A 25,139-nucleotide genomic window follows, 5' to 3' on the forward strand; every position below is an offset into this window, starting at 1 on the left:
TAACCTCTGAGTTTACACATTTCTTTCCTCGGTATTTCTTCTAGGGTCTGAGACTCTCCTTACCAGATCACCCACTTTCATTCTAAAAACCATTCTTGGGTGAGCCTGGGTGGCTCAGTGGGTTAAAGCCTCTGCCTTCAGCTCAGGTCATGATCCCAGGGTCCTGGGATCGAGCCCCATGTCGGGCTCTCTGCTCATCAGGGAGCCTGCTTCCTCCTCTTTCTCTGCCTGCCTCTCTGCCTACTTGTGAGCTCTGTCAAATAAATAAGTAAAGTCTTAAAAAAAGAAATTAAAAATTTTAAAAAAACAAAAACTCTTCTTTAAACTGTCTTTTGGAATTGGCTGGTGGTGTATTTCTTCTGTGTCTGTTTGTCTGCGTGTCCCTGTATTTTGGCTAGGGACACACTTGGAATCAGACAGTACTGTACTTACTGAGGCACAGCAAGGGGAGTGCCAGGGCCCGCAGGCTTTGCTGGATCCACAGAGGGGGTTTTGCCTGGCTCCGACAGTCCTTGCTTTGACACCTTCTGGTCACCTCCACTCCCTTTCACATTCTCTTTCATCTTCCTTGATTTTAGCATGATGCTTCTACAGGTGGATTTACTCTTATTTACCCTGCCTGGTATCCTAGTATTTTCTCAAGTCCGGCCAATTCTTAGCTATTTTAGCCCTTCATTATCGCCAGTCTCCTCTGTTAAAACTTGACTCTGACCGCAGCTCTCCCCTCCCTGTCCCAGGTTTCCTTCCTCCCATGCCGGTCTCTCTAGGCTAGAGTCCCTGCCACTTATCTACATGCATTTTCCGTTTCACCAGTGTCCTGATCCCGTGTGTCTAGTATCTGATCTGACAAGTCTTAAATTTCAATGAGAATATTTTCATTTCTAAACGTTCATTCGGTTCTTTTGTAAATCGCGATCACCTTTGTCGATAGTATCTGGTTGCTTTATCAGTCAATCCCAGGCCTTATTTTTCCAACAGCTCACACATTTATTTTATCTGATGTTCTTAAGTTATCTGTGATCTGGGATTTTTAGGCATCCGTTTACTCCATTGTTTCTTCTGCCTCCCACTTCTGTCCCCTGGGGCTGTGTAGCCCTGATTGTGAGCTCATGTTTGGTGGCATTTTTATCTGTGGGAATCCTTGGGGAGGACGGGCCTCTAGCAAGAATATCATGTACTTCTACGATGAACCATTGGTACTGCTGACATGTGGACACACTAACTTAATCCAAGGATTCCGGATCTGTGTGAGGGCAGGTCTGTGGATGTGTGTTTTCAGGGAGTTATTTCTTGCTACCTGGGGGGTTAGCTGGAAGATCGCTCCCTTTCCACCTTCCCTCTGGGTTTGGAAGCCTTCTGAGACCTCCAGTGACAGGGAGAGGTTTGTGTCTCATAACCCCCTTTTATGCACCCTAGACCCCATTTGATTTTCCCTATGAGGCCATTTAAAAATGCAGCTGGCAGCGAGGGAGGTTAGCAAGCATGCTGGGGCTGGCCACGGGGCCGTCGTCATCTATCGGGTTAAACTTAACCCTAGGAACTCTGATAATGGTACTTTCAGTGAATGGGAAACATTAATCTGGTATTCATATCTTGTCTTATTAGGAAAAAAATTAAGTGGACATGATTAGTTACTCACAGGTAAGCAGAAATAGCTACCTTAATGCCTCAGTCCTCAGATTAATTACACTGTACACATCAAAGCTTACACCTTGAACTGGCTGGGGAATACTTTAATCTGTTCTCTTTATACAACTGTCTTGTCCAATGTCTGCCTAACTTACACAGTTTAAGCAACACAGAATTACAGTTTGCACAGGGAAATTATATGGAAATCACCATTCATTCCGGGCAGCATCACAGTTGCAGTGATATTGAGAATCAAGGCAGTTCCCCTGTAATCCACAAGCACATTTTTGAGCACCAGGCAGAGAACCTCCCCAGTAAGTGTGTGTCTCATTGGTTCTTCCAACCCACCAGTTCACTGGGGTTCCATCTGAAAGACAAGTATGAGAAAGGTGACACCTACTTTGCCCCTCACTGCCTGCCTCCCCAGCACAGTCCTTTACTCCCCTCTGTCTAAAACACAGATGAGCAGAGGTTAACTCCACAACAGGGTCCTTTCTAAGAGGATTTCCAAAGATTTAAGACATATTTCCACATCTAGACATACATTCTCACTGTATGTTTTACTTTTATTAGAAAACGAGCAAGTGGTCCCTAACTCATTCAGGCATGATATCTACACATTTCTCTTGAGGACTCCAATGACATCATTTATTTGGACACAACACTGAAAGAACTGTCATTTTAAAAAAAGGAATGAATGAAAACCAGAGTAATTTGTACACTGCATCCAAATGCTGTTCGAGAGCCTAAAATGCCATTGAAAGATGTAATATTTTTAATACTTATACAAAAACAATAATCAAAATGAAAACAAAACCCTAAAAACAAAGAGCAAATGAAAGAAATCAATCAAATTGTGTCTCAATTTGATGGTATACCTCAGAGAGGAAATACCTGCTAAGCTTAAGATACAGGAATGTGACTATGTGCCACAATGGGAATACACTGAAGGATAAGAGAACTAAAACAAACAAAACAAAACACCAAAAAACAAAAGAAAACCATCGAAAAAAGATTCACAAATCTGACCACATCAACATGTAAAACTTTCATATTACCAATGATGCCACAAAGTGAAAAAATAAGACAAACTTTGGAGAACATATTTACAATGAATAGAACAAAGATTACTATACAACACTCATAAAGGATATTTATCAATCAGTAAGAAATACAGAACAAAATTAATGGAAAGGTATGTAAAAATATACAAAACATATAAATCAACATTTCACAGAAGAAAAGTGAAAGGCCCAATCCTATCCAAAATCAGAGAAATAAAAAACAAAACAATAGGGTTTTCATCTTTCATCAGACTGGCCATAATTTTGAAATAACGGTATCAACTGTGAACAAGGAGACAAAGAAAGCTGTCCTGTCACCTAACAGCTGGTGGGAGTCGTATGGTCACTTAGACCAATTTGGCAGCATAAAGTGACACTGGAAATGCTTAGTCTCTCTGACCCAACAATATGTATCATGCGTGTACACTACAGAATACTTGAAATGCTTGTTCTTCTACAGGGAGAGAAAATGTAAAAGATGGTCACTGCACAATTATTCATAATAATGATAAACAGAAATGACATAAGAAACAGACAACTAAAATGTATGCTGTCATAACAGAATATTAAAAGGAATGAAGTAACCAGTTTGGATAGATCTTAAACACAATATTAAATTCTAAACAAAGGGCCACCTGCGTAGCTCAGTTAATTAAGCATCCAGCACTCGATTTCAGCTCAGGTTACGATTTCGGGGTCGTCAGATCAAGCCCCATGTCAGGGTCAGCAAGAGATCTGCTTGAGATTTTTCTTTTCCCTGCCCCTCCTGCTTGTGTGTGCTCTCTCTCGCTCTTTCTCAAATAAATAAATAAATCTTTAAAAAAAAAAAAGGCAGCCAAAACAATCCTGACAAGTTTGTCAAGAAGAATTTGTTCAGTAGAACAAACTGGAGAACTTACATTCCTGACTTCAAACTTGCTATAAAGCTACAGTATCAAACACAAGGAACTAGCATGATAATATCCACATATGAATATTATCATCTCCACAAATGAACTGAAGTGGGAGTCCAGAAACAAACCCATACACCTATGGTCAACTGACGCTCAACAAGGGTACCAAGATCATTCAATGGGAGAAAAAAAGAGTCTCTTCAACAAATGGTATTGGAACTGAATATCCACATGCAAATGAATGAAAATGGACCCCTTCCTCATATCATATACAAAAATTAACTCTAAATAGATCAAAGACCTAAATGTGAGAGCTAGAAACAATAACACTCTTAGGAAAAATACACGAGTGAATCTTCATGATCTTAGAATGACAACAGATTCTTAGATATGACCTCAAAGGCAAACACAACAAAGGAAAAGAGATCCTTTTGTGAATCAAAGGATATACTTTCAAGAGAATGAAGAGACAACTCACAGAATAGGAAGAAATATTTGAAAACCACATATGTGATAAAAATCTATTACCCAAAATACTCTTCAATAAATCCAATTAAAAACAGGCCAAGGATTTGAATGGACATGTCTGCGAAGCAGATACACAAATATCCAACAAGCACTCGAAAAGGTACTCATTAGACATTAGGGAAAAGCAAATCAAAACCACAATGACATGCTACTTCCTACCCACTATGTTGGCTATAATATGACAACAAGTGCTGTCAATAAAGAGGGGAAACTAACCCTCATGCATTGCTGGTGGAAATATAAAATTGTGCACATTATGAAAAACAGGCGGTTCGGCGGTAATTTAAAACTACAACTAATGCATGATCCAGCATTTTCACTTCTCAGTAAATACCCAGAAGAACCAAAGACATGTATTCTATCAAAATTTGCACATGAATGTTCAGAGGGGCACTACCCAACAGCGGTAAAGCAGAAACAAGCCAGACGTCTGTTAACCAGTGAGTGGATGAACAGAACTCAGGTCCTTCTACACAATGGAATATTCTTCAATGATAGAAATGAAGTCTTGGTAAAAAGGCACACTTAGTTATAAAACGAAGGTCTGAGGATCTCATGTATAACACGGTGACTACAGCTGATATCACAATTAAAATCTGTTGACAGCAGAGCTTAAATACTCTCACCAAAAAAACAAAAACAAAAACAAAAACCCAAAACAAAGAAAGAAAGAAATATGTGAGATGAGGGATGTGTTAGATTAGATGGGAGGAATCCTCTCACAATGTATACGAATATCAAAATCATCACAATGTTCACTACATACCTTATAGTTCTGTCAAATATACCTTAATAAAGCCAGAAAAGAAAAACAATGAAGTCTGTAACGTGCTCCAATATGATGAAGTTTAAAAACATTACACAAGGTGAAGGAAGACACACATAAAATATACATTTTGTATGACTATACTCCTACAATAAATCCAGAAGATCCAAGTCCATACTGACAGAAAGTAGATTAGTGGTTTCCAGGGTCTGAGAATTTTGGAGTTATTTTAAGGACGTGCGGTCAACTTATTCTATAAAAATTCGAGGTTTTGTAAAGGGAAAACAAAAACAAACCAAGACCGGGGGAAAGCTCTCTACATGGGCTTTAGTAATACCTTCTCCTAAAAAACCTCATTAACTGGGTTCTGCTTGGTAATCTGTCTTTTGCTTCCACTGAAGAATAATTATAGTCATTTATTTTGTGGTTTGCCACAAGAAGGTTGTTCATCATTTATATAAAGAGAAACAGAAGTTTTTTATTTAGCTCTTGATCCCAGAAAGTCTTCAGGCTCCAAAAGGAATAGGGATGCTCTATGTATGTTTTTTTGGGGGGGGGGGATGGGGAGGGAGTGTGGGGGAGTCATGGTCAAAAGTCTGAAATATTTGCAAGTTTGATAACCATGTGACTTTATATGATGTGTGTGTGTGTGTGTGTGTGTGTGTGCGCGCCACTTTGCCCTATTGATCTGCTAATCCAATGCTACTGGTCTACACACCTCAACATCACCTGCAACCTTGTTCAAAACCAAAACTCTCCGGCCCCATTCTATGGTTTAAAACACCTCCCAGTTTTGATCTGATGCACACTAAAGTCTGAGAAACACTGTGTCAGGCTGGTTCCCTCAGGTTCATTTTATCTATTTCTACTTTACTATTTTAAACACGAGTCATAATCCTCATAAGTTCCATTATAAAACAAAGCAGAAAATGACTTCAATAACTCACACAGGACTTCTTCATATTTTGCTGGTCTCCCTTGGAAAAATGCAGAAATCTCTGAAGGCAGAGCTGGGATGGAGAAAGAGGAATGAAGTCATTAAAGGTACAGACTGCCCTCTGAAGGCAGAGCTGGGATGGAGAAAGAGGAATGAAGTCATTAAAGGTACAGACTGCCTTGCAGTTCCCGGACCTGCCTTCTTAAAAAGCTGCAAACATCACCTGGGTGAAATGCCCCTCTGTGGGAGAATACCCTTTTCACCTCGCAGAAGGGGCAGGGAAGGACCTATGTAAACCACCCACACAACTACGTCTGACTGTGATTTGGCCATGCAGAGCTTGAGTGTGCAATTTTTCACTGGGTGAATGGAACTATCATCTAGGACATTTTTAAACAATGTCTGTACCCCTATGTTCTGTTTCAAAGAAATTTTAGAAATGAGAAAAATTGGTTAAGCAAATTATAATACGCTAAATGAAGGAACACGAAACCTTCAGCAAAGGTTGTACAACAAAAGTTGTTACATCTGTATTTCCTTGTTTACTCAAGTTAGAGAAGGCAACCAAAGCTAAGAAAAAAAGGATGGAGGCACTTTCAAGTGAGTGTACGTTTTGTTTTTCTAAAGCATTGCAGTTTCTCAAATGGCTATCTTTTCTTAAACCAGTGGTGATGTGGTCAGTACAGGACTGGGGTAGGAAAACTCAACGTTTCCTCTGGGTTCTGCCCCAACACAAAGACAGGGAAATTCACTTACATTTTCAGCACCAATTTCTTCTCAACCTTCAAGAAGAAAAATAAGTAACTCTCCTTGTACTGCTGTCTTGTAAAGAACTCAACAGCACAGCTTTCAATGCCAGATTCATTGTGTGAGCAGAGCTTAGAATCTGGGAAGAGGGAGCACAAAACAAAGAGTAAGGGTTGAACTGGGATTGGTGAGACAAAACTGACTCACATCTAGTTTTAAGGCCCTTTCCCACAAATCCCTGGAATGCCTCCAGCACAGTTCTATTTCCCAGGTCATCTAACCATCCTTCACTCCTTCCAGCCCAGCTGCCCTGGTCCAGGCTTCTCTCCATTAGGCAGCCTGGGAGCTTCTGAATGGGGCAATATTCTCAATTCTCACTTGTTGTGAACACGCCTGTGAAAACCTAGGATCTGCTCCTCTCTCCGAACTACACTCTGCTCAAAACTCACTCAAGAGGTGCCTGGGTGGTTTGGTTGGTTAAGCAAACGACTCGATCTCAGCTCAGGTCTTGATCTCAGGGTCATGAGCTCAGCCCTGCAGTGAGCCTACTTAAAAACAAAAGAGAGAGAGAGAGAGAGAAAGAAAAAGAAAAGAGAATAACCACAAATAGTTGTAGGATTCTCTCCAACTAACATATACTTAGAGACTCCTCCTTCTTACTTTCCAAGATGTGCTTTTCTAACGTAGATGAAAAAGACACCTGAGGGGCAAATTCATTTTAGCTGGAATTGTCACCCAGGCCCAGAGTTCCAATGTATTTGTTATTCCATAGACTCTCAGGTCAGACCTTCTATAAATTCAAATCAAGACTGCTGACAACTGTTACAAACCTAACTTGGATACAATTATACAGTCTCTATTAGAGGCTTTGAAGACATCTAGAAATCCCATACACAGAGCTACTACATGGTTAAGATTCAAACGTTCAGATCGTTTATCTGCTAGTGTTGTGACATAGGGTACATAATAATAGCATGGGTGAAATGAAAAGAGTGGAGAGAAAGGAGCTGATCTGAGAAAAGGACCAAAAACATGAATGAATCTTTTTTTTTTTTTTTAACACAAATGAGTCTTAAATGAATTTTGCTAAGTGAAATAAGCCAAACTCAGGAGATACATATTATATAATGCCGTTGACATTCTGAAAAGGGTAAAATTGTAAAACATAGACCAAAGGGTTGGGTGAAAAAGGCAGGGTTGAGTAATGACCACGGGGAATGAATTAGATTATCCATGAGCCCGTACTGACATAAACAAATGATGGAATAAATAAATGAGGAAAATGAAAATCTTTCCTTTACAGAAGAATCCCAATAAACATATAAGTAAAACAGAAAAATCTCGTTTTAGAACACCACAGTAAAAGTGGTTGCAGGCAAGACCCAACAATGAAAGCGAAAATTAGTGGCCAAAACTATAAATATAAACAGGATACCTGGGTAGCCTCAGAGTTTCTCCTCAAATTTACTAACACTCCTGGTGGTTTTAAAATATGACCATAAATTCGGAAAGGAGCGAATTTCCTCTGTCCCTGGGTGTGCACTGGACTTAGCCAATCCACTCTTAAGTGTAGACAAGATATGGAAAAATCCTAAATATATAGTGCAGAAACCCCGCTGATACCACCTTAACCAAGTACTAAAGGTTAGTAAGACGAATCACGTTGATATCACGTGTCACCTGATACATAGGTAGAGCACATCCTTCCAAGGGTATTCTTCCTAAAAATATATACCTGTCCAATAAGGAGAAAACATTGGACAAGCGTAAATTCAGAGGCACTTTTCACAATACCTGACCACTATTCTTCAATCATGTGAATGCCATGAAAGACAAGGAAAGACCAAAAAAACTTACAGGTTGGAGCAGACATAATGATTAAATAAATGTATCGTGGTATCTGGACAGAATCCTGGATCAGTAAAAGGGCATTCGTGGAAAACCTGACGGAATCTGAACAAACTCTGTAATTTCGTTAATACAATTGTGCCCGAGTTGCTTTCTCAGTTTTGATAAGGGTACCATGGCTCTGTAAAATGTTAACATTGGGGGGAGTTGCGTGAAGTGTATATGGGAGGTTGCAGGAGATGAGAGTGTGCTTTCTTCAAGTTTGGTATAGGACAGTTTTTTTACACATGAACGGTTTTTAGTATTAATACCGAATTGCTAGCTTGCTGCTTTTCTCATTCGAGAATAACCATGCTGGTCACAGATAGCGGGTACAGAGATGAAATCCAAACACAGCTTCCCTTCTCTCGGCTTGCGTCTAAAATTTGGTCGAAGGACCAGGACAAAAGCCTGGCTCCAGGCAGCAGGAGTGAGTACCTCAGACAGCAATCTCTCAGCTCAGCCGACTGGGCAGAAACTCTCCAGCTGGTTTCTCAAGAAAAGCGCCTGGGGTACACCGGGGAAGAGAATCTTGAGAGAGGTACTGAATCATTTATGCGCCAGATATACATGGTAAACGCCTCTAATCTTCACTAAACCCCTGCTAGCTCAGTACGATGAGTAACTTTTTAAGACTTAGGGTTAGATAGCCCTCTTCAGGGTAGACGCACTTTCCCAGCACTAGCTGCCAGGAGCAGAGTTCTAGCTCCTCGCCGCCACCTCAGCGCCGCTCCCTCCGTCTGCGCAAGTGCGTCCCCGCCTTCTCCTCCCCGCTCCTCCGTTCCGGGCCTCCAGCTCCTCGCCGCCCCGCGCCCGCGCCGCGCTGCTCCCTCCCTCAACAGTGGTGCGTCCCCGCCTTCTCCTCCCGGTTGGTCCTTCACCCGCCTCCAGCTCCTCCCCGCCGCTGCGCCGCTTCCTCCCTCTGCGCATGTGCATCCACGCCTTCTCCTCCCGGCCAGTCCTTCACCCGCCTCCAGCTCCTCGCCGCCGCTGCGCCGCTCCCTCTCTCTGCGCAAGTGCGCCCCCGCCTTCTCCTCCCCGGTCGTCCGTTCCTGGCCTCCAGCTCCTCGCCGCCCGGCGCCACGCCGCTCCCTCCCTCAACAGAGGTGCGTCCCCGCCTTCTCCTCCCCGCTGGTCCTTCACCCGCCTCCAGCTTCTACCCGCCACCGCGCCGCTCCCTCTCTCTGCGCAAGTGCGTCCCCGCCTTCTCCTCCCCGCTCGTCCGTTCCCGGCCTCCAGCTCCTGGCTGCCCCGTGCCGTGCTGCTCCCTCCCTCAACAGAGGTGCTTCCCCACCTTCTCCTCCCGGCTGGTCCTTCATCCTTCTCCAGCTACTCGCCGCTGTTGCGCCCTTCCCTCCCTCTACCGATGTGAGTCCCTGCCTTCTCCCGGCTAGACATTTCCCGGCCTCCCGCCCCTCTCCTTTGCCGCGCTGTTTCCTCCCTCTGCGCATGTGCATCCCCGCCTTCTCCTCCCCGCTGGACCGTTACCGGCCTCCAGCTCCTCGCCGCTGCGCTGTTTCCTCCCTCTGCGCATGTGCATCCCCGCCGTCTCCTCCCCGCTGGACCGTTACCGGCCTCCAGCTCCTCGCCGCTGCGCTGTTTCCTCCCTCTGCGCATGTGCATCCCTGCCTTCTCCACCTGGCTTGTTCTTCCCCGGCCTCCAGCCCCTCCTGCGAAACCTTCTCTGGCCGGGTTCACGAGGTGAGGGAGTTAGGGGTGAGTCCCGGGGGATGGGGGCGAGTGCCTAAGGGGCCCTGTGCGGCCCGGGGGTCCGGCGGGGGCGGGGGTGCCCGGTTGTGGGTGGAGCTCCGCGGGCACCGGACGGACCCCTGGATTCTGCGTTGCCTGCAGAGTTGAAGGGCCGGCGAGCAGCGGCGTCTCTGCATGAGGGACCAGGGTCCGGAGTGGGAACCTTGGCTCTGGGGTTCCCAAGGCCCGCAGGTGTCCGGCTGCAGCGCTAAGCTGGTCGCGCCGTCCTGCGGCGGCGGGTGGGGAGTTTGCATGCGTGGCGTGTGCGCCAGACCCACGGGGAGGGGGCGGGGCTGCGGGTAGGGGTGAGTGTGCTTATGCGACATGCGTGCACTCTTGGCGTTATGACGTGTGTGTGTTTGCGCGTCTTAAGTGCGCCGGGCTTCCTAGGAGGGGCGCGGTTGTAGGAGAACCAGGCAGGGTGTCTGATGTGAATGAGTTGCTCTGGCCGAATAGTCGACGTGATTATTCTGAGCACTCACATTATTTTTTTTTTAAGATTTTATTTATTTATTTATTTATTTGCCAGAGAGAGAGAAAACATAAGCAGGCAGAGTGGCAGGCAGAGGCAGAGAGAGAAGCAGGCTCCATACCGCGCAAGGAGCCCAATGCGGGACTCGATCCCAGGACCCTGGGATCATGACTTGAGCCAAAGGCAGCGGCTTAACCAACTGAGCCACCCAGGTGTCCCCTGAGCACTCACATTTTGTTAGCTGCTCTTGTATTTGTTGTGTATGTAATAACGTGAGGCTGGAGCTTTGACAATTCTCTAGGGCTTTCATTGCTCGGTTAACTCATTTGTGCAGTGGAAGAGGGGAGAGGCTGTACTAGCTAGCCACCAAGGTCCTTTCCCCGCTCTAACATTCCCCAGGCCCCCAGTTATTATTTATTATGTATTCATTTGTTATTTGTTATGTAAAAGCATGACAGTATCCTGAAGCCATCGCAGGCTGTGTGACTGTGGAAGGTCTGGGACAAATTTAAGAAGAGCGAGGTGAGCTGGAGCTGAGAGGGTGGGCATGCAGGCTACACAGGAAATGTCACTTCTTTGGAGAGTCTGTGAGGGCAGACAGGGCAGCAGCCATAGCGAAGGAAATTCTGTCATCACCCCTCCCTGAACACCCGCTCCTCCCCTCATTTTCCATTCCCCATTTGCCATTGTTGATGGCATCTAGAAAGATGCAGAGGTTCCTGCTCTCCTGACCTTATAGACATATAGGATGGTAGTGCAGGCACGAGGCTATCTGTTTTGGCCTTATTTGAGAAATGAAAAAAAAAAAAAAACAAAAAAAAAAACACTTGAGCCTGAGAAGGTGACTTACCAAGATCATGCAGTTTGTTGGTGGCAGAACCATGGTTAAAAGTGAGGTTTGCAAATTCCCAGGCCATGGCTCATTTTGTCACTGTTAATTACGTCAAAGATAGTTTCTCATTAAAAGACCTTTTGAGGGACGCCTGGGTGGCTCGGTTGGTTAAGCAGCTGCCTTCAGCTCAGGTCATGATCCCAGCGTCCTGGGATTGAGTCCCACATCGGGCTCCTTGCTCAGCGGGGAGCCTGCTTCTCCCTCTGCCTCTGCCTACCATTCTGTCTGCTTGTGCTTGCTCTCCCCTCCCCTCTCTCTGATAAATAAAATCTTAAAAAAAAAAAGACCTTTTGAAAGTTGTAAGAAACAAATATTAAACATTTATTTTTTATCTTGCCTTAAATACCCCGATCTCTTTTTTCCAGAGGTTTCTTGGATTTTCTGACCTCAGGGGATTAATAGTGTTCACAGGAAAACAGATGAACAGTGTGGCTTGAGATTTTTAATTTTTAATTTTTCCCACATCAGTTCTGAAAAAGCCATAATGTTTCCTCCTTTAGGTTACTGTTAAATGTTCAACTCATCTTCTCATGTTTTTAATTTTTCTGTGTCACAGAACCTAAATTGGTAATAAATCAATAAGAAACAAATGTTTACATTCACTCAGTGAAAAGTATCATGTCTAAGCTCAACATCTATCGGAGCCACACATGGAGACATAAGTATCTTGTATGTGGAGCTGTGTGGGCAGGTAAATTCAAGAACTGTAAGGCAGGCCAAGTCTCTTCTAACTTCCTTCTTCCTTCCTTCTTCCTCAGCTGTCCCTCCTCCACTAAGAGCAGAAAATGAACACATCCCAGGTGAGCTTTTTGTTTGTTTATTTCCACTTTGTTTGAAAATGAGTTTTCTAAAATTTGAAAGGATTCATATTTTTAAACCAAAAAATATAGAGGGGCTCCTGGGTGGCTCAGTGAGTTAAAGCCCGTGCCTTTGGCTCAGGTCATGATCCCAGGGTCTTGGGATCGAGCCCCACATTGGGCTCTCTGCTCAGCAGGGAGCCTGCTTCCCTTCCTCTCTCTCTGCCTGCCTCTCTGCCTACTTGTGATCTCTGACTGTCAAATGAATAAATGAAATCTTAAAAAAAAAAAAAAACCCAAAAAATAGAAATAGGCAAGAATTACTTGAAGGGAAGTATATCAAGTATATCAAGCAAATTCAAAGAACAGTTGGTAGAATGAGAAGCAGGACTCTTAATTTCACAGAGTTGTGCAAGTTGTAAAACTTCCTTTGATTTTTCTAATAACAACACTGAAATTGCCTATAATCATTTCTGATAGACACAGCATTGTGCTAGAAGTGTATGGATGCTTTTCAGGGGACCAAGCAATGAGGTCTGAGTAGACAGCTCTCTCATGGTACTGCTTGATGCAGGAATAGGACTTTGAAGATCTGGTGGAATGGAGGGACCACGCGTCCTCCAGATGACTCTCCCTAAGGGTTTGTGTCAGCTTGTTCACATCTCTAGCTTGAATAGCCGACTGTTCTGGCTTTGGTTTCTGCATTTCTCATTCATATTTCAACTTCATGAATGCATTCTTGCTTCTTCGACATTCACCTGAGTCAGCTCTGGAAAAGGCTACCAAATTGTAGTCAAATCCAGTTTTTGGCTTTGTCTTACTTGACCATCCTGCAGCATAATCCTCAGTCTCTATTGTCTCTGACACCTGCCTGCTAGCTTTCCTTTCTTAACTCTGATACATCCCCTTACTGTTCCTCACAAAGTTGTCTTTCCCTTTAGCCCCAGACGTTGCCTCTCCTTGGGTTTGTTGCTCAACCATCCTTGGCTCACTGCTTTTTTTCAGTCTGTGCTTTTTTTCTGACTGGTCTTCTCTCTCTCTCTCTCTTTTTAATAAAATACTTTTGAATTAGTAATAACATGGTTAAAGGTTAAGTGATGTTCCCTCTAGGAAGGGTGACATTTTTCATCTCAACTGAGACACTTCCACTGAGAATGAAAGAGGTTCCATAAAGTTATGATGGGACATCTGGCTATATTGGGACAGTCCCAGACAAACTGGAGTTATGGTCTTCCTGCTGTAGATATCTGTCTGTCTTGTTTGTCCTAGCAGTGCTGCTTTTTTCAGTTAAAAGATAATCTTGTATGCCCCCTACTTTTATTTGGAAGGGAATCCATCATCTTTAGGGTTTCTGAACTTAGATGCAGCTGTACACCACTGGCATCCTGTTAAAATGCAGGTGTTGATTTAGTGGATCTGGTGGGGGCCCTGGGTTTTGCATTTCTAAAAAGCTCCCAGGTGAAGCTGACTCTGCTGTTCAGGGAGCCACACTTTGAGTAACAAGTCTATACGTGATTTTCTGTTCTTCCTTTGCTTTTTTGTCACTTCTTAAAAGCCTGTCCCAGACATCTGTATCTAAACAGAACATGGATTATTTCTTTGTTATAACTGCACAGTAATTCAAGCATGGACGTTCCATAGTTCGTTAACTGGTTATTGTTAGTTATGCATTATTTCAAACCTTTTGCTATTACAAACCATGTTCTAATGAATGACCTTGTACATATAGGTTTTTTCTATCCAATAAATTCCCAGAAGTGCGCTACCAGGTCAACGGGTGCATAGAATTGATAACTCGATCATTCAGGATTATGGTATCATTTTGTATCACTCCCATCGACACCGCCTGAGTGCTTGTTTGTCCACAGCTTCTCCCATAAAACACGTGGTTCAACTTCTGGAATTTTGGCAGTGGAAAGATAAACATGGTATTTTATGAAGTTTATATCTGCAAGTTTCTTAACTATGAGTGAGGTTAAGTATTTTTCCATGTATCTGAAAGAGGTATTTACGTTTCTGTGAACCCTCTGTTCATATCTTTTGCCCATTTTCCTCTTAGGTTTGTGGCTTTTTTTGTTTTTCTTCTTCAGTGTCTAGCTCTTTATAGATTAGGGATACTAGTGCTTGTCCATTTAATGGGTTGCAAACTCTTATTTTATGGGATGTGATTTGTCTTTCGATAGTTGACCCTGGTGTTTTCTCCCCATGCAGGTATTCTGTTTCAGAATGCCACATTTCACTTAGTCGTTTCTTTAGGCTCCCCTTGGCTGTGACAATTTCTCAGACTTCCCTTGTTTTTGATAACCTGGGCAGTTTTGAGGAGTACAGTTAGGTGTTTTGAAGAATGTCCCTCAATTGGGAATTGTCTGCTGTTGTTTTCATGATTAGACTGAGGTTATGGGTTTCTTGGAGGAAGACCACAGAGATAAAATGTGATTTGGTCTTATGATATCAAGGGTTAGTGCTCTGGACATGACTTATTACTTTGTTTTCTCTGTCCTCATACTGGACTCCTTGGAAGGAAGTGGGCAATTACACTATACCACTTACACTATACCTCCTTCCTGTTGGAGTAGCTACATGATTATGTACATAAATTATCAGGAATTCTGCATAGGAGATTTTTCTGTTCTATTTACTATCAGCATGAATTCATGGCTAGTTATTTTATATTTTGGTTATAGTACAATGATACCTTGTTCTTTTTGTTGCTCAAGTTGTTTCAGGTTGGTTAGTAAAAGCATCTTCTAGGGGCACCTGGGTGGCTGAGTTGGTTGAGTGTCCAACTCTTGATTTTGGCTCAGGTCATGATCTCAGGGTCCTGGGATCCAGCCCCACGTTGGGCTCTTTGCTGAGTGTGGGACCTGCTTGAAATTTTCTCTCTTGGGGTGCCTGGGTGGCTCAGTGGGTTAAAACCTCTGCCTTTGGCTTAGGCTTAGGCTCAGGTCGTGATCCCGGGGTCCTTGGATGGAGCCCCACATCTGCCTCTCTGCTCAGCAAGGAACCTGCTTCCCCCCCCCTCTCTCTGCCTGCCTCTCTGCCTACTTGTGTTCTCTGTCAAATAAATAAATGAGTAAGTAAGTAAGTAAATAAATAGAAATTCTCTCTCTCTCCCTGTGCTCCTCCTTGCTGCTTATGCTTTCTCTCCTTTTCCTACTTTCTCAAAAACAAGTCAATAAATTTTTTAAAAGGCACCTTCTGTTGGTTCCCTTGTCTATTGACATACCCTGTTATTGTTTGAATATTTCTTCCTTACTCTGTGGCAGTAGGTTTTCCAGGTTCATCTTCTGTCTTTCCTGCCCTAGGATTAGCCATTTCCCCCGCCTCAGTAGTTCTGGTTCTTTTCATTGGAGCATAGTATGAGAAACCAAGATTGGGGGACTAGGTGTGTCTGTTGTGACTGGGAAGTCATTGCTCAAAGACCCTCTCAGCTAACTCAAGAAGGGAATATGTATATACTCTCTCGTGTATATACATGTGTCTATAAATAGTTTAGTATGTAACCATCTGTATCTATAGTAAGCTAAGTATTCCCACTGTTGTCTCCTGTTGTAATCATTACCAAATGGAACATTCTAACCTTCTCTCCTTGCTTGTCTGTAATCTCCTGCATTAACAGTGAGAATCTAGCTAATATCTGAATTTCATTTATTTGATAGTTCAATTTTAGAATACATACACATGATTTCAGAATTACATACGTGATTTCAGAGTATTCGCATGTAGGTTTTAAAACATAAGTTTTCAAAAACATAGGGTGTGAAATTGCTGTGTTGGTTATGTATGTATGTATGTATGTATGTTTAGCTTTGCAAGAAATTGCCAAACTATTTTTACAGAGTGGCTGTATCAGTTTTTGTTCCTACCAACTATGAATCAGAATCTTGTTGTTCTGATTCTGGACCTGAAATTGGTACTGTCATTATTTTTGATGTAACCATTCCAATACCTGTGTCATGTTGTCTGCATATCCCCACTGAGGTGATGTGGAGCATCTATCTGTTCGTGTATTTATTTGCTATCCTTATATCTTTGGTGGAGTGTTTGTTCAAATCTTTTGCATATTTTTCATTTGGTCATTTGTTTTCTTACTATTGAAGCTTTAAGAGCTGTTTTCTCATGTTGGACACAAAGCCTTTATTAGATATCTGTGTTCCAAATATTTTCTCCCTGTCTGTGCCTTATCCTTTCATTTTCTTAAAAATGTCTTTCACAGAGCAGACGACTTTCTTTTTAATATATCCAACGCATGTTTTCCCCCGTGGAATACGCTTTTTCTGTTCTATCTAAAAACTCATCATCAAATCCAGTGTCCGAGAGATTTTTCTCCTGTATTCTTTATTCTTGCAATTTTACATTTAGATCTCTGATTCATTTTTAGTTAATACTTGTGTAAGGTCTGTGTCTAGTTTCATTTCTTTTGCATGAGTGTTCATTCAGTTGTTTGAGCACTATTTGTTGAAAGACTGTCTCTTCTCCTTTTATTCCCTTTGTGCCTTTGTCAAAAAATGTTTGACTTTATTTTGGTGGATCTATTCCTGGTCCTTGTAATCTGTTCTGTTGATCTGTGTGTCTCTCTCAGCACTAACACACTGTCTTGGTTACTAGTAGCTTTATAGTAAGTCTCAAGACCAGGTAAGGTGAATTCTCATTTTTCTTCCACATTGTGTGGGCTGTTCTGTTTTTTTTAAACTTTTTTTAAAGATGTTATTTATATGTCAGAGAGAGAGCACAAACGGGATGTCAGAGGCAGAGAGAGCAGAGGGAGAAGCAGGCTCCCCTCTGAGCAAGGAGCCTGACTCGGGATTTCATCCCAGGACTCTGGGATCGTGACCTGAGCTGAAGGCAAATGCTCAACCACCTGAGCCACCCAGGTGTCCAGTGTGTTGGCTCTTCTAGATCTTTTGCGTTTCTGTGTAAACTTCAGAATCTTCTTGTCAATATCTGCAAGATAACTGGGAGGTTTTATTTGGATTTCATTGAATTTATAGATTAAGTTGGAAAGAATTGACCTCTTAGCCATATTGAGTCTTTCTACCGATGAATACGAACTCTCTCTCCATTTATTTAGATCTTTGATTTCTTCCATCAGGTTTGTCTTCCTGTATATATGTATTGTGTTAGATTTTATACTTGAGTACCCCTTTCTAGGGGTGTATTGTAAATGGTATTTTTTTCATTTGAAAATATGGAATTCAATTCTTTATTCAGATATAGGAAAATAGTTGACTTTTTTATATTGACCTTGTATCCTATGATGTTTTGGTATTTCCTCATTACTTCCAATAGTTTTTTTTTCTTTTTATAAGTTACTTGAGATTTTCTACGTAGACAATAAAAATGACTTCAGATCGAGTTTTGTTTTTCCTTTTCAGTGATACACCCTCGTTGTCTCATGCCCTCTTTCCACCCACCTTCCCTCTAGTAATCACCAGTTTGTTCTGTATATTCGTGAGTCTCTTTTTTTTGTCTCTTTTATGCTTTGTTTTGTTTCTTAAATTTCACATATGATTGAAATCATAGGATATTTGTCTTTCTTTGACTTATTTTATTTAGTTTTAAACCCTCTAGATTTATCCATGTTGTTGCAAATGTTAAGATTTCATTCTTTTCTCTGGCCAAGTACTATTCTATTAGAGATCTGTCTATCTATCTATCTATCTATATATATACGTCATGTCTTTTTTATCCATTCATCTATTGACGGGCTCTTCCATATCTTGCTTACTGTAAATAGTGCTGCACTGTAAACGTATCTTTTCAAATGTTTTCCTTTTCTTTGAGCAAATACCCAGTAATGGAATTACTGGAACATATGACATATGAACATATGACATGACAGTTCTATTTTTAATTTTTTGAGGAACCTCCCATTGTTTTCCATAATGGCTGCACCAGTTTTCATCCCCACCATCAGTACACAAGGTTCCTTTTTCTTCACATTATCACCAACTCTTGTTCTTTCTTGTTCTTTTTCTGCAGGCAGAGTCCCAGGGTGGCAGGAGGAGTGGGCGTGGTCGCTGGGACAGCCCTCCAAAATGGGTCAGGTGACCTTTCAAACTCTGGGGAAGTGAAGGGTTCCTCACATCACAGCAGCACGTAGGCGGGTTTTTCTGGACCCTTCAGACAACCTGTGCAAGACGTGAGGATGAGTGGAATGCGCTGCCTGGAATGGTGGTTGTGTTGGCTTCTGGGGCTTCCGTTCCGAGGGGATATTCAGGGCGGTGGGGTGGGGGCTAAAGGGCAGGTTATTTGGGGCCGATGTGCCTTGCTTCTGAGGGGAACCTGTGTTTGAGCAGGAGGGTGGGGGCTGCAGTTCGATCTGGCACCTGGGCCCATGTTGGTTACCACGGTGGTTGGGTTGAGCGGAGCACAGGGCCGGCCGGCTGGAGTCTGCGACCCTTCAACTGCCTTCTGACGGCCTGCACCCAGAGACCGGAGTACCTGGGGCAGAGCCAGAGTACCAGGGCCCAGGCAGATGCTCATAGGAAAGGACTGGAGCCAGGGAGGGAGGGAGGCAGGCAGGCCCAGGCAGCCACGGCAGCCAGCCAGGTCGCTGGGGTGCCCAAGCCTAGCTCTACGCTCTGTGCTTTATTGGAGGGTTGACGTTTATCAGGGCAAAATGCGCACAGTGTGAAGTCTGCCTTAGCCACGACCCTATAGTGGAAGGGTGTTGGGGAAGGGGAAGGTAGTTGTTGTTGTTGGGGGTTTTTTTTTTGGTTGGTTTTTTTCTTTTCCTGTGTTGAGTTCTGGAAGCCAAATCTCTAAGCATGTATTAGGGGAAGGTCTTCCAGCAGCCATGCTAAGACTTTGACAGATGGCAGGGCCCTGTGATTTTGGCCTTTTTGAGCCTGCACTCCCTGCTGGGAGGGAGGGGCCTGCTTTCCGTTATGGGTGACTCTGTGTCTCCCCATGTGTGGGTCCTGAGACCTCGACTGAATGCTCTCCTTGTTTTTACAGGTGGTGCTTCGAGGCTCAGGGGACGTGGCCTCCTGGGCAGCATCCAAAGCGTCTGGCCTCTGTCTCTTCAGTGCAGATGGAAGTGCAGCACGTCCAGGAGTGTGACTGCTGCCATCTCCCTGTTGCACGTGCATCGCAGTGGTAAGTTGTCTTGGTTCTGAATCTCCCCCCTGGGTTGAGGTTCAGGCCTTGACTTGGGTGTCTTTCTTGCCGGCTTCATCTCTCTTCCGGAGGAAATGATAGCCTCTTCTTGTTGATTAACTTGGAGATGTACCCTTAACCAGAATGTCTAGAGTTGGCTGTGGGGGAAATTTACTTCTGGGTACATATGGAGAAGGCTCTGCAAGTCCCTGCCCCACACAAAACCTCTGAACTCCATGTTGCCCCTGGTAGCAGAGTCCTGAGTTATTGCAGCCTGACTTAGTAAGACACACGACTGACTTAATAAAAAATAAATTCTTTTATATAAAATAAAACTTAATAAATAAACATTCTCTCGACCATCGACGTTCTGCCCACACTTGCTTTATTGGGCCATTCATCTAGAGCCACGAATCCCGGGCATCTTTACAAATGGATGTCTGAGTGGACTTCGGCACACGTTCTCTCCTCTCTCTCTCTCTCTCTCCTGTTTCTTTTTGGTGGGGGTGTGGGAGTTGCAGAGGATGAGAGGGACCCTTCAGCAGGCTCCCCATGCCTTCCATAGCCTGACTCCGGGCTCAGTCCCATAACCCTGACATCATAACCTGAACCAAAGCCAAACATTGGTCCGTAAACTGAAGGAACCTTGCAGGCATTCCTGGACAGGCTTTGTCTTTATGGAAGGGAGTGTAAGAACCCCCTCCTGTTCTAAAATCTTCCGAATCGGGGAGTATTTCCATGTCTGCAGTGGTCGTACACCCTCTCGGGCCCAGAGATACGTAGCTGACTTGGTGGTGGAGAAAAGCCCTTGGCTCCCACGTTCTCATAGACGGGGAGGAAGCCCTCACTGCCTGATGCTGAACTGTCGAGGTTTTCGTGCCCTGGTCCACACAGGTCTTCCAAAGAACACCTTTGTATGAGATGAAATTAATTTGCAAGCCCCCAGGTGGTGCAGTTGGGTAAGCATCTGCCCTTGGCTGAGGTCAGGATCCCTGGATCCTGGGGGATCAAGCCCTGTATTGGGCACCCTTCTCCGTCTTCCTCGCTGCCCGACCCCGACTGTTCTTGCGCCCTGCTAGCTCTGTCACTCTCCGATAAGTGAAGTAAATAGAAATATTTCTAAGCGTGTAATTAATTTGTAAATCCTTTGCACTTTGTGAGGACAATATTAGTAGAATGAAGGGTGTGAGAGGTAGATCACAAACCATGTGTTTGTTGAATCTTGTGACCATTCATCCTTGCGATCTACCTACATGGTTAGGTTCATGTTTTCGTGAACATCCATTGATCGCCTTGTGTTCTGAGATTCCGAGCTCACCCTCGACTTGATGTTCTCATGGATCCCGGGCAGCGTTACTTCCTGTGACCCCACTTGCTAGCAAGAGACAGTACCTGTGTCAGTTGTGAGAGGTCGTAAAGGAAACGTCCCCCGTTCTTACTTGGCACAGTGTGCAGTGTTGTGAGACCCGCCTGTTCGGTGAGACTGGCCTTTATGCAAGTACTGCTGGATCGGAGCAGATGTGCTTGATTTCTGGCTATTGGTTACTGGAATAGCACATTCCGCATCCCTCAGAACGGGGCCCAGCTGTCTGTGTTTGCAGTGTCTGAGTTTGTATCTCAGTGTCACCCCGAGGAATTCCTTGGGAGGTAGTTGCCCAGTGATTCTCTGATGGGAGTGTCCGGGGAAGAATTTCCCCTCGTTGCGTTGGGATCAGTGATTCCTCGGTGTGAGGGTGTCATTGCTGGCTAGGGAAGAAGGGATAGCTGAGCCCGTTCCTTTGCTCATCAGACTGGGAGGATTTTCCTGTGTGCGAATCCTCCCAGGTCCTTCCTGGGTTGGCTCCGTGAGGAATGGGATTCCCATATTGGATGTCCTCGGCAGTCAGCCACAGTGATGATGCAGGGGTCCCAGGGGTGCCTGCACCTTCGCTCCCGTGTGAGGGATGAAGTACAGTCTGAGATGGTGGCGGGAGCCTCAGGCCTGAGCCCCACCTGAAGCTTCTCCCACCAGGATACCGCTCCAGTGACTCTCCCCGTGTGAGTTCTCTGGTGTTGGGAAAGGGCCCACTTCTGGCTGAAGGCTCTGCCTCAGTGACGGGAGACAAGGGGTTTGTACTGTGTGATTTCTGTGGCGGTGAGCAAGGTGGGCGCTCTGGGTACAGGTGGGGCCCCAGTAATGACAGACACAGATTTCGCTGCTCTGAGTTGTCTGGTGTCCCCAAATGTGAGACCTGTATCGAACGGCTCTTCCACGTTGACTGCATTTGTCGGGGTTGCCGCCTGTGTGGATCCTCAGATACTGGCTAAGGGTGTGGCTGGCCTAAATGCTTTCCCCTGAAGATGGCATTCAACCGGTTTCTGTCTGTGGGAACGTGCCCATGGCCTCGAAGGGATGCCTGTTGCTGCGAGCTCTTGTGCGGCCATCCCAGCACATGGCTTCTACCCCGTGTGAGGTCCTGGACATGAAGAAGAGCAGAGCTCTCTGTAGGAAGGGTCTCCCACCTTCGTTCCATCCCCGAGGTGCGTCTCCGGTGGTCTTACTGTGTACAGAGGTGAGCACTGCCCTGGGGTGGTTCCCCCTATGTGTGTCATGTCTCCGTTCCTCAGAAGGGTGAGTTCTCTCGTGTCTCCCGAGGTTAGTGCCCCGACTAAGGGCTCTCCCACACTGGGGAGACGGGTGTGCTGCGATCCAGGATGAACGAGCTCTGATTTCCCTGGCACCAGGGACACATGGCTGAGGCTCTTCCACATTATCAGCAAATACAAGGCTTGTCTTCCCAGGACACAGCACACCCGGAGTGAGGTGAGGCACGTGAGACATCTCCGTGCTGTGCCCCAGCATTGCCCGTGTTCCTGTGCAGTGTGAACCCTCTGCTAATGGCCAGAGCACGAGGGGCTGTGGCAGGATCGCTCCCTCACGTTCCTCCCTTCCTGACTCAATGAACGCGTTCCAGCCCTTCCCTTCAGGAATGGTCGCTGCGTCTACCCCTGCAAGCCACTTGTAGTCGGGTGCCTTGTTCCTTTCCGGAATTCAGATAGATCTTTCTACATGGTAGCCTCACCCCCACGTCAACTGCTGATTAAATGAAGTTTCCGTTTCAAAGACTATATACCCGTGAGTCGTGCTGAAGCCAGTTGACTTTTCCAGTCACTCGGGCGGCGGCTTGACTCGAGGCCCATTTCAGCCGAGAAATGAAACTCTTCAGGTCTCTGGTGGGACAGCCCGTATGCTCAGGGTCTTGGATGACAGGGGATTGTGGGGAATGCTTAGCGTAGCCCGTGTCCAGCTCTAGTGTGGAAGGCCAGGGTTCATGACCCTGAAGCTTCCCATTGACTTGCAGAGAAGCCTACCTTTGAGATGCCCCCGTGTGGGTCTCCCTTCATCCTTTATAATAGAGAACGAATTGCCGTGAGCTCCTGGGTCTTGTACACAAAGAGTGAGTCCCGGAACACTTGGTGAAAAAGTACTGAAGTGCTTTGTGGGTACTAACAGAACAGAAGGAGAAAATGAAAGAGGGGGAGGGAGGAAAGAATACAAAGAATTAAAAGATCATGTAGGGAAGGAAGGGAGGGAGGGAGGGAGGGAGGGAGGGAGGGCGGCTTGAAAAAGGAAGAAGAGAAACTGGTAGAGAGGCATTAGGGGAAAGAAGAATTTTGAAAGTTGTGAGACAAACATCTGAGAGTTAAGATTTGAGCTTGATGAGAAAGGAAAGGAATGGAGTCCTCTACTCAGGAGCAGAAACCGGTTGTAGCGTGTTGGTGATGAGAACCTATGGACCAGATAAACCTGCGAGACAAAGAAAATGAGGATGGGAGGCTGGGGAGTTTCAGAAGGGCAACGTCAACCACGTCGAGGACCGAAAGAGGGGCCATGTGAGGGTTTGAGTGCAAGAATCACAGAAGGGTCCAGTCCTCGGAGGACACAGAATGTGCAGTGGGTGAGGTGGATGGAGTCGGAAGGGTTGACAGAAATGGGTTCGTGTTGCAGGGTTGTTTCCACAGGAGCCCTACAGGAGACAGGACTGATGTAGGAAAGAGGTTAGCATTCAAGGCCGATGGTCAAGAAAGAAGTCTTGAGACGGCTCTGCTGGCAGGAGGCAGTTTTTATTAAAGAACAGGGATACGACCCTTGGGTAGAAAGGGCTGCTTGCTGGGGTCGTGACAGGAGGCTGACTTTCTGGGATGGCATTGGAGGAGGTCAAGCAAAAGGGAGGTTTTGCAAGAATGTGGCAGGAGGGCAGAGGACATTGAGGATACAGTTGGCTTTGCTCTTGTGAAGGGAAGGTGGTTTTTCCTGCTAGGAAGGCATGAGTTGAAAGATGGTGCAGAGCTTCCTGGAGGAATGTTACCTTCCTCCTCTCACAGGTCCATCCCAGGGACTGCACGTTTGAAAAGAAACTCTGTCCTACGGACATTTCCTTCGGCCTCAGCCTCCCTCAGTGTCGTGGAGGGGAGGGAGATGTCAGGGCTTCAGGAAACGGAGATCCGGGCCTCTGGCAGGTCGCTAGGCTCTCGTTAAGCAGGCCTCTTCCTGCAGAATCAGGAGGACTTTTACAAACCGAGGGAGACTCCGGTCTTGCCGGGTTTTGATCTCCATCTGTGGAGAATCTGTTTTTTCCTTTCCTCAGCTTGAGGGCAGTCAGAGCGCCTGAGGGATGTCCCCCGTATCACCTTGAGCCCATGGGGTCCCGGTGTTATGCCCGCAGAATAAGGAGCAAGGGGACTGCCCACCCACGAGCTAATGTGGCCATGTTTCTGAGGGTGACCTCAAGTTGTCTAGCTTAGTTAAGTGACATATTTGGAAAGGCCACCAGAGTTAGACGGGAACATGCACAAAGGTGGGTTCTTGAAACTGACTTTTCCTCTTCAAAAGAACACTCCTTTCCAGAGACAGCCAACTCAGGGCTCATGTCCTTGGAAAGCACCCTGGGATCGACTCGAGGGGCAGCAACCCTACCCCTGCTGGATTACCCGAGGGTGTTGCCTCGGAACCGCCCCTGTCTCTTCCACGCACAGGACCATGACCAATGCTGGGCTCAACACTGGCAGCGGCCCCACAAAATGGGCCCCGCTCAGCCTGTGTGTTTGGCAGAAGCAAGAGGTGTAGCGAGGAGAGGCTGTCCCTCATCTGAGCTCTGACTCGGGAGCCCCCAGACACCACGCCAGAGGAACTGGGGCCCCATGACAGAATTTCCTCGGGGAAAACTTGGGCCTCAGGGATGGCAATGCTAGACACCTAGGACGTACCGAAATGGGACCTAACATTCCTTTGGAAGCACGTTAAAAGCATGGCACATTTGACTCTGGTTGAGCCCTCCAAGTCAAAGGGTCTCAAGAAGCATTTCCTGAGCCCTGAATGAATAGTCGACAAGATTTTTCTGAAACTCACATTTTGTTAGCTGCTGTTGTATTTGTTGTGTATGTAATAACGTGCGGCTGGAGCTTTGACAATTCTCTAGGGCCTTCATTGCTCAGTTAACTCATTTGTGCAATGGAAGAGGGAAGAGGCTGTACTAGCTAGCCACCAAGGCCCTTTCCTGACTCTAACATTGCCTAGGTCCCCAGTTATTATTTATTATGTATTCATTTGTTATTTGTTACATATAAGCATGACAGTATCCTGAAAGCATCGAAGGCTGTGTGATGGTGGAAGGTCTGGGACAAATTTAAGAAGAGC

The 25,139-nt window shown here is 45.2% G+C and overlaps 1 protein-coding gene, 1 long non-coding RNA gene and 1 pseudogene across 3 annotated transcripts in view; 1 reads left to right on the forward strand and 2 right to left on the reverse strand.

Annotated features, from left to right (window-relative positions):
• Positions 1-7,041, reverse strand: part of LOC309857279 (contactin-associated protein-like 3) — a 46,455-nt pseudogene extending 39,414 nt beyond the window's left edge. The window contains exons 1-3 of the transcript in view: positions 7,014-7,041; positions 5,828-5,890; positions 1,840-1,996 (exon numbers count right to left, since the gene is read on the reverse strand). The product of the transcript in view is annotated as a contactin-associated protein-like 3 (transcript). The remainder of the gene's footprint in view (positions 1-1,839; positions 1,997-5,827; positions 5,891-7,013) is intronic.
• Positions 7,042-8,724: 1,683 nt separating this feature from the next.
• Positions 8,725-25,139, forward strand: part of LOC309857282 (zinc finger protein 37A-like) — a 66,974-nt gene continuing 50,559 nt past the window's right edge. Inside the window, exons 1-4 of the mRNA XM_082750037.1 lie at positions 8,725-9,381; positions 12,323-12,364; positions 18,344-18,503; positions 19,322-19,462. The gene's annotated coding sequence lies outside the window, so the exon portion shown is untranslated. The remainder of the gene's footprint in view (positions 9,382-12,322; positions 12,365-18,343; positions 18,504-19,321; positions 19,463-25,139) is intronic.
• LOC309857283 lies at positions 11,448-12,216 on the reverse strand. The gene is made up of 2 exons (XR_014307603.1): positions 11,852-12,216; positions 11,448-11,641 (listed from the first exon to the last, which is right to left on the reverse strand). It is a non-coding gene; the product is annotated as an uncharacterized lncRNA (long non-coding RNA).

This window comes from Mustela nivalis (assembly GCF_964662115.1).
Source record: "Mustela nivalis genome assembly, contig: HAP1_SCAFFOLD_595, whole genome shotgun sequence".
NCBI classification, from domain to species: Eukaryota; Metazoa; Chordata; class Mammalia; order Carnivora; family Mustelidae; genus Mustela; species Mustela nivalis.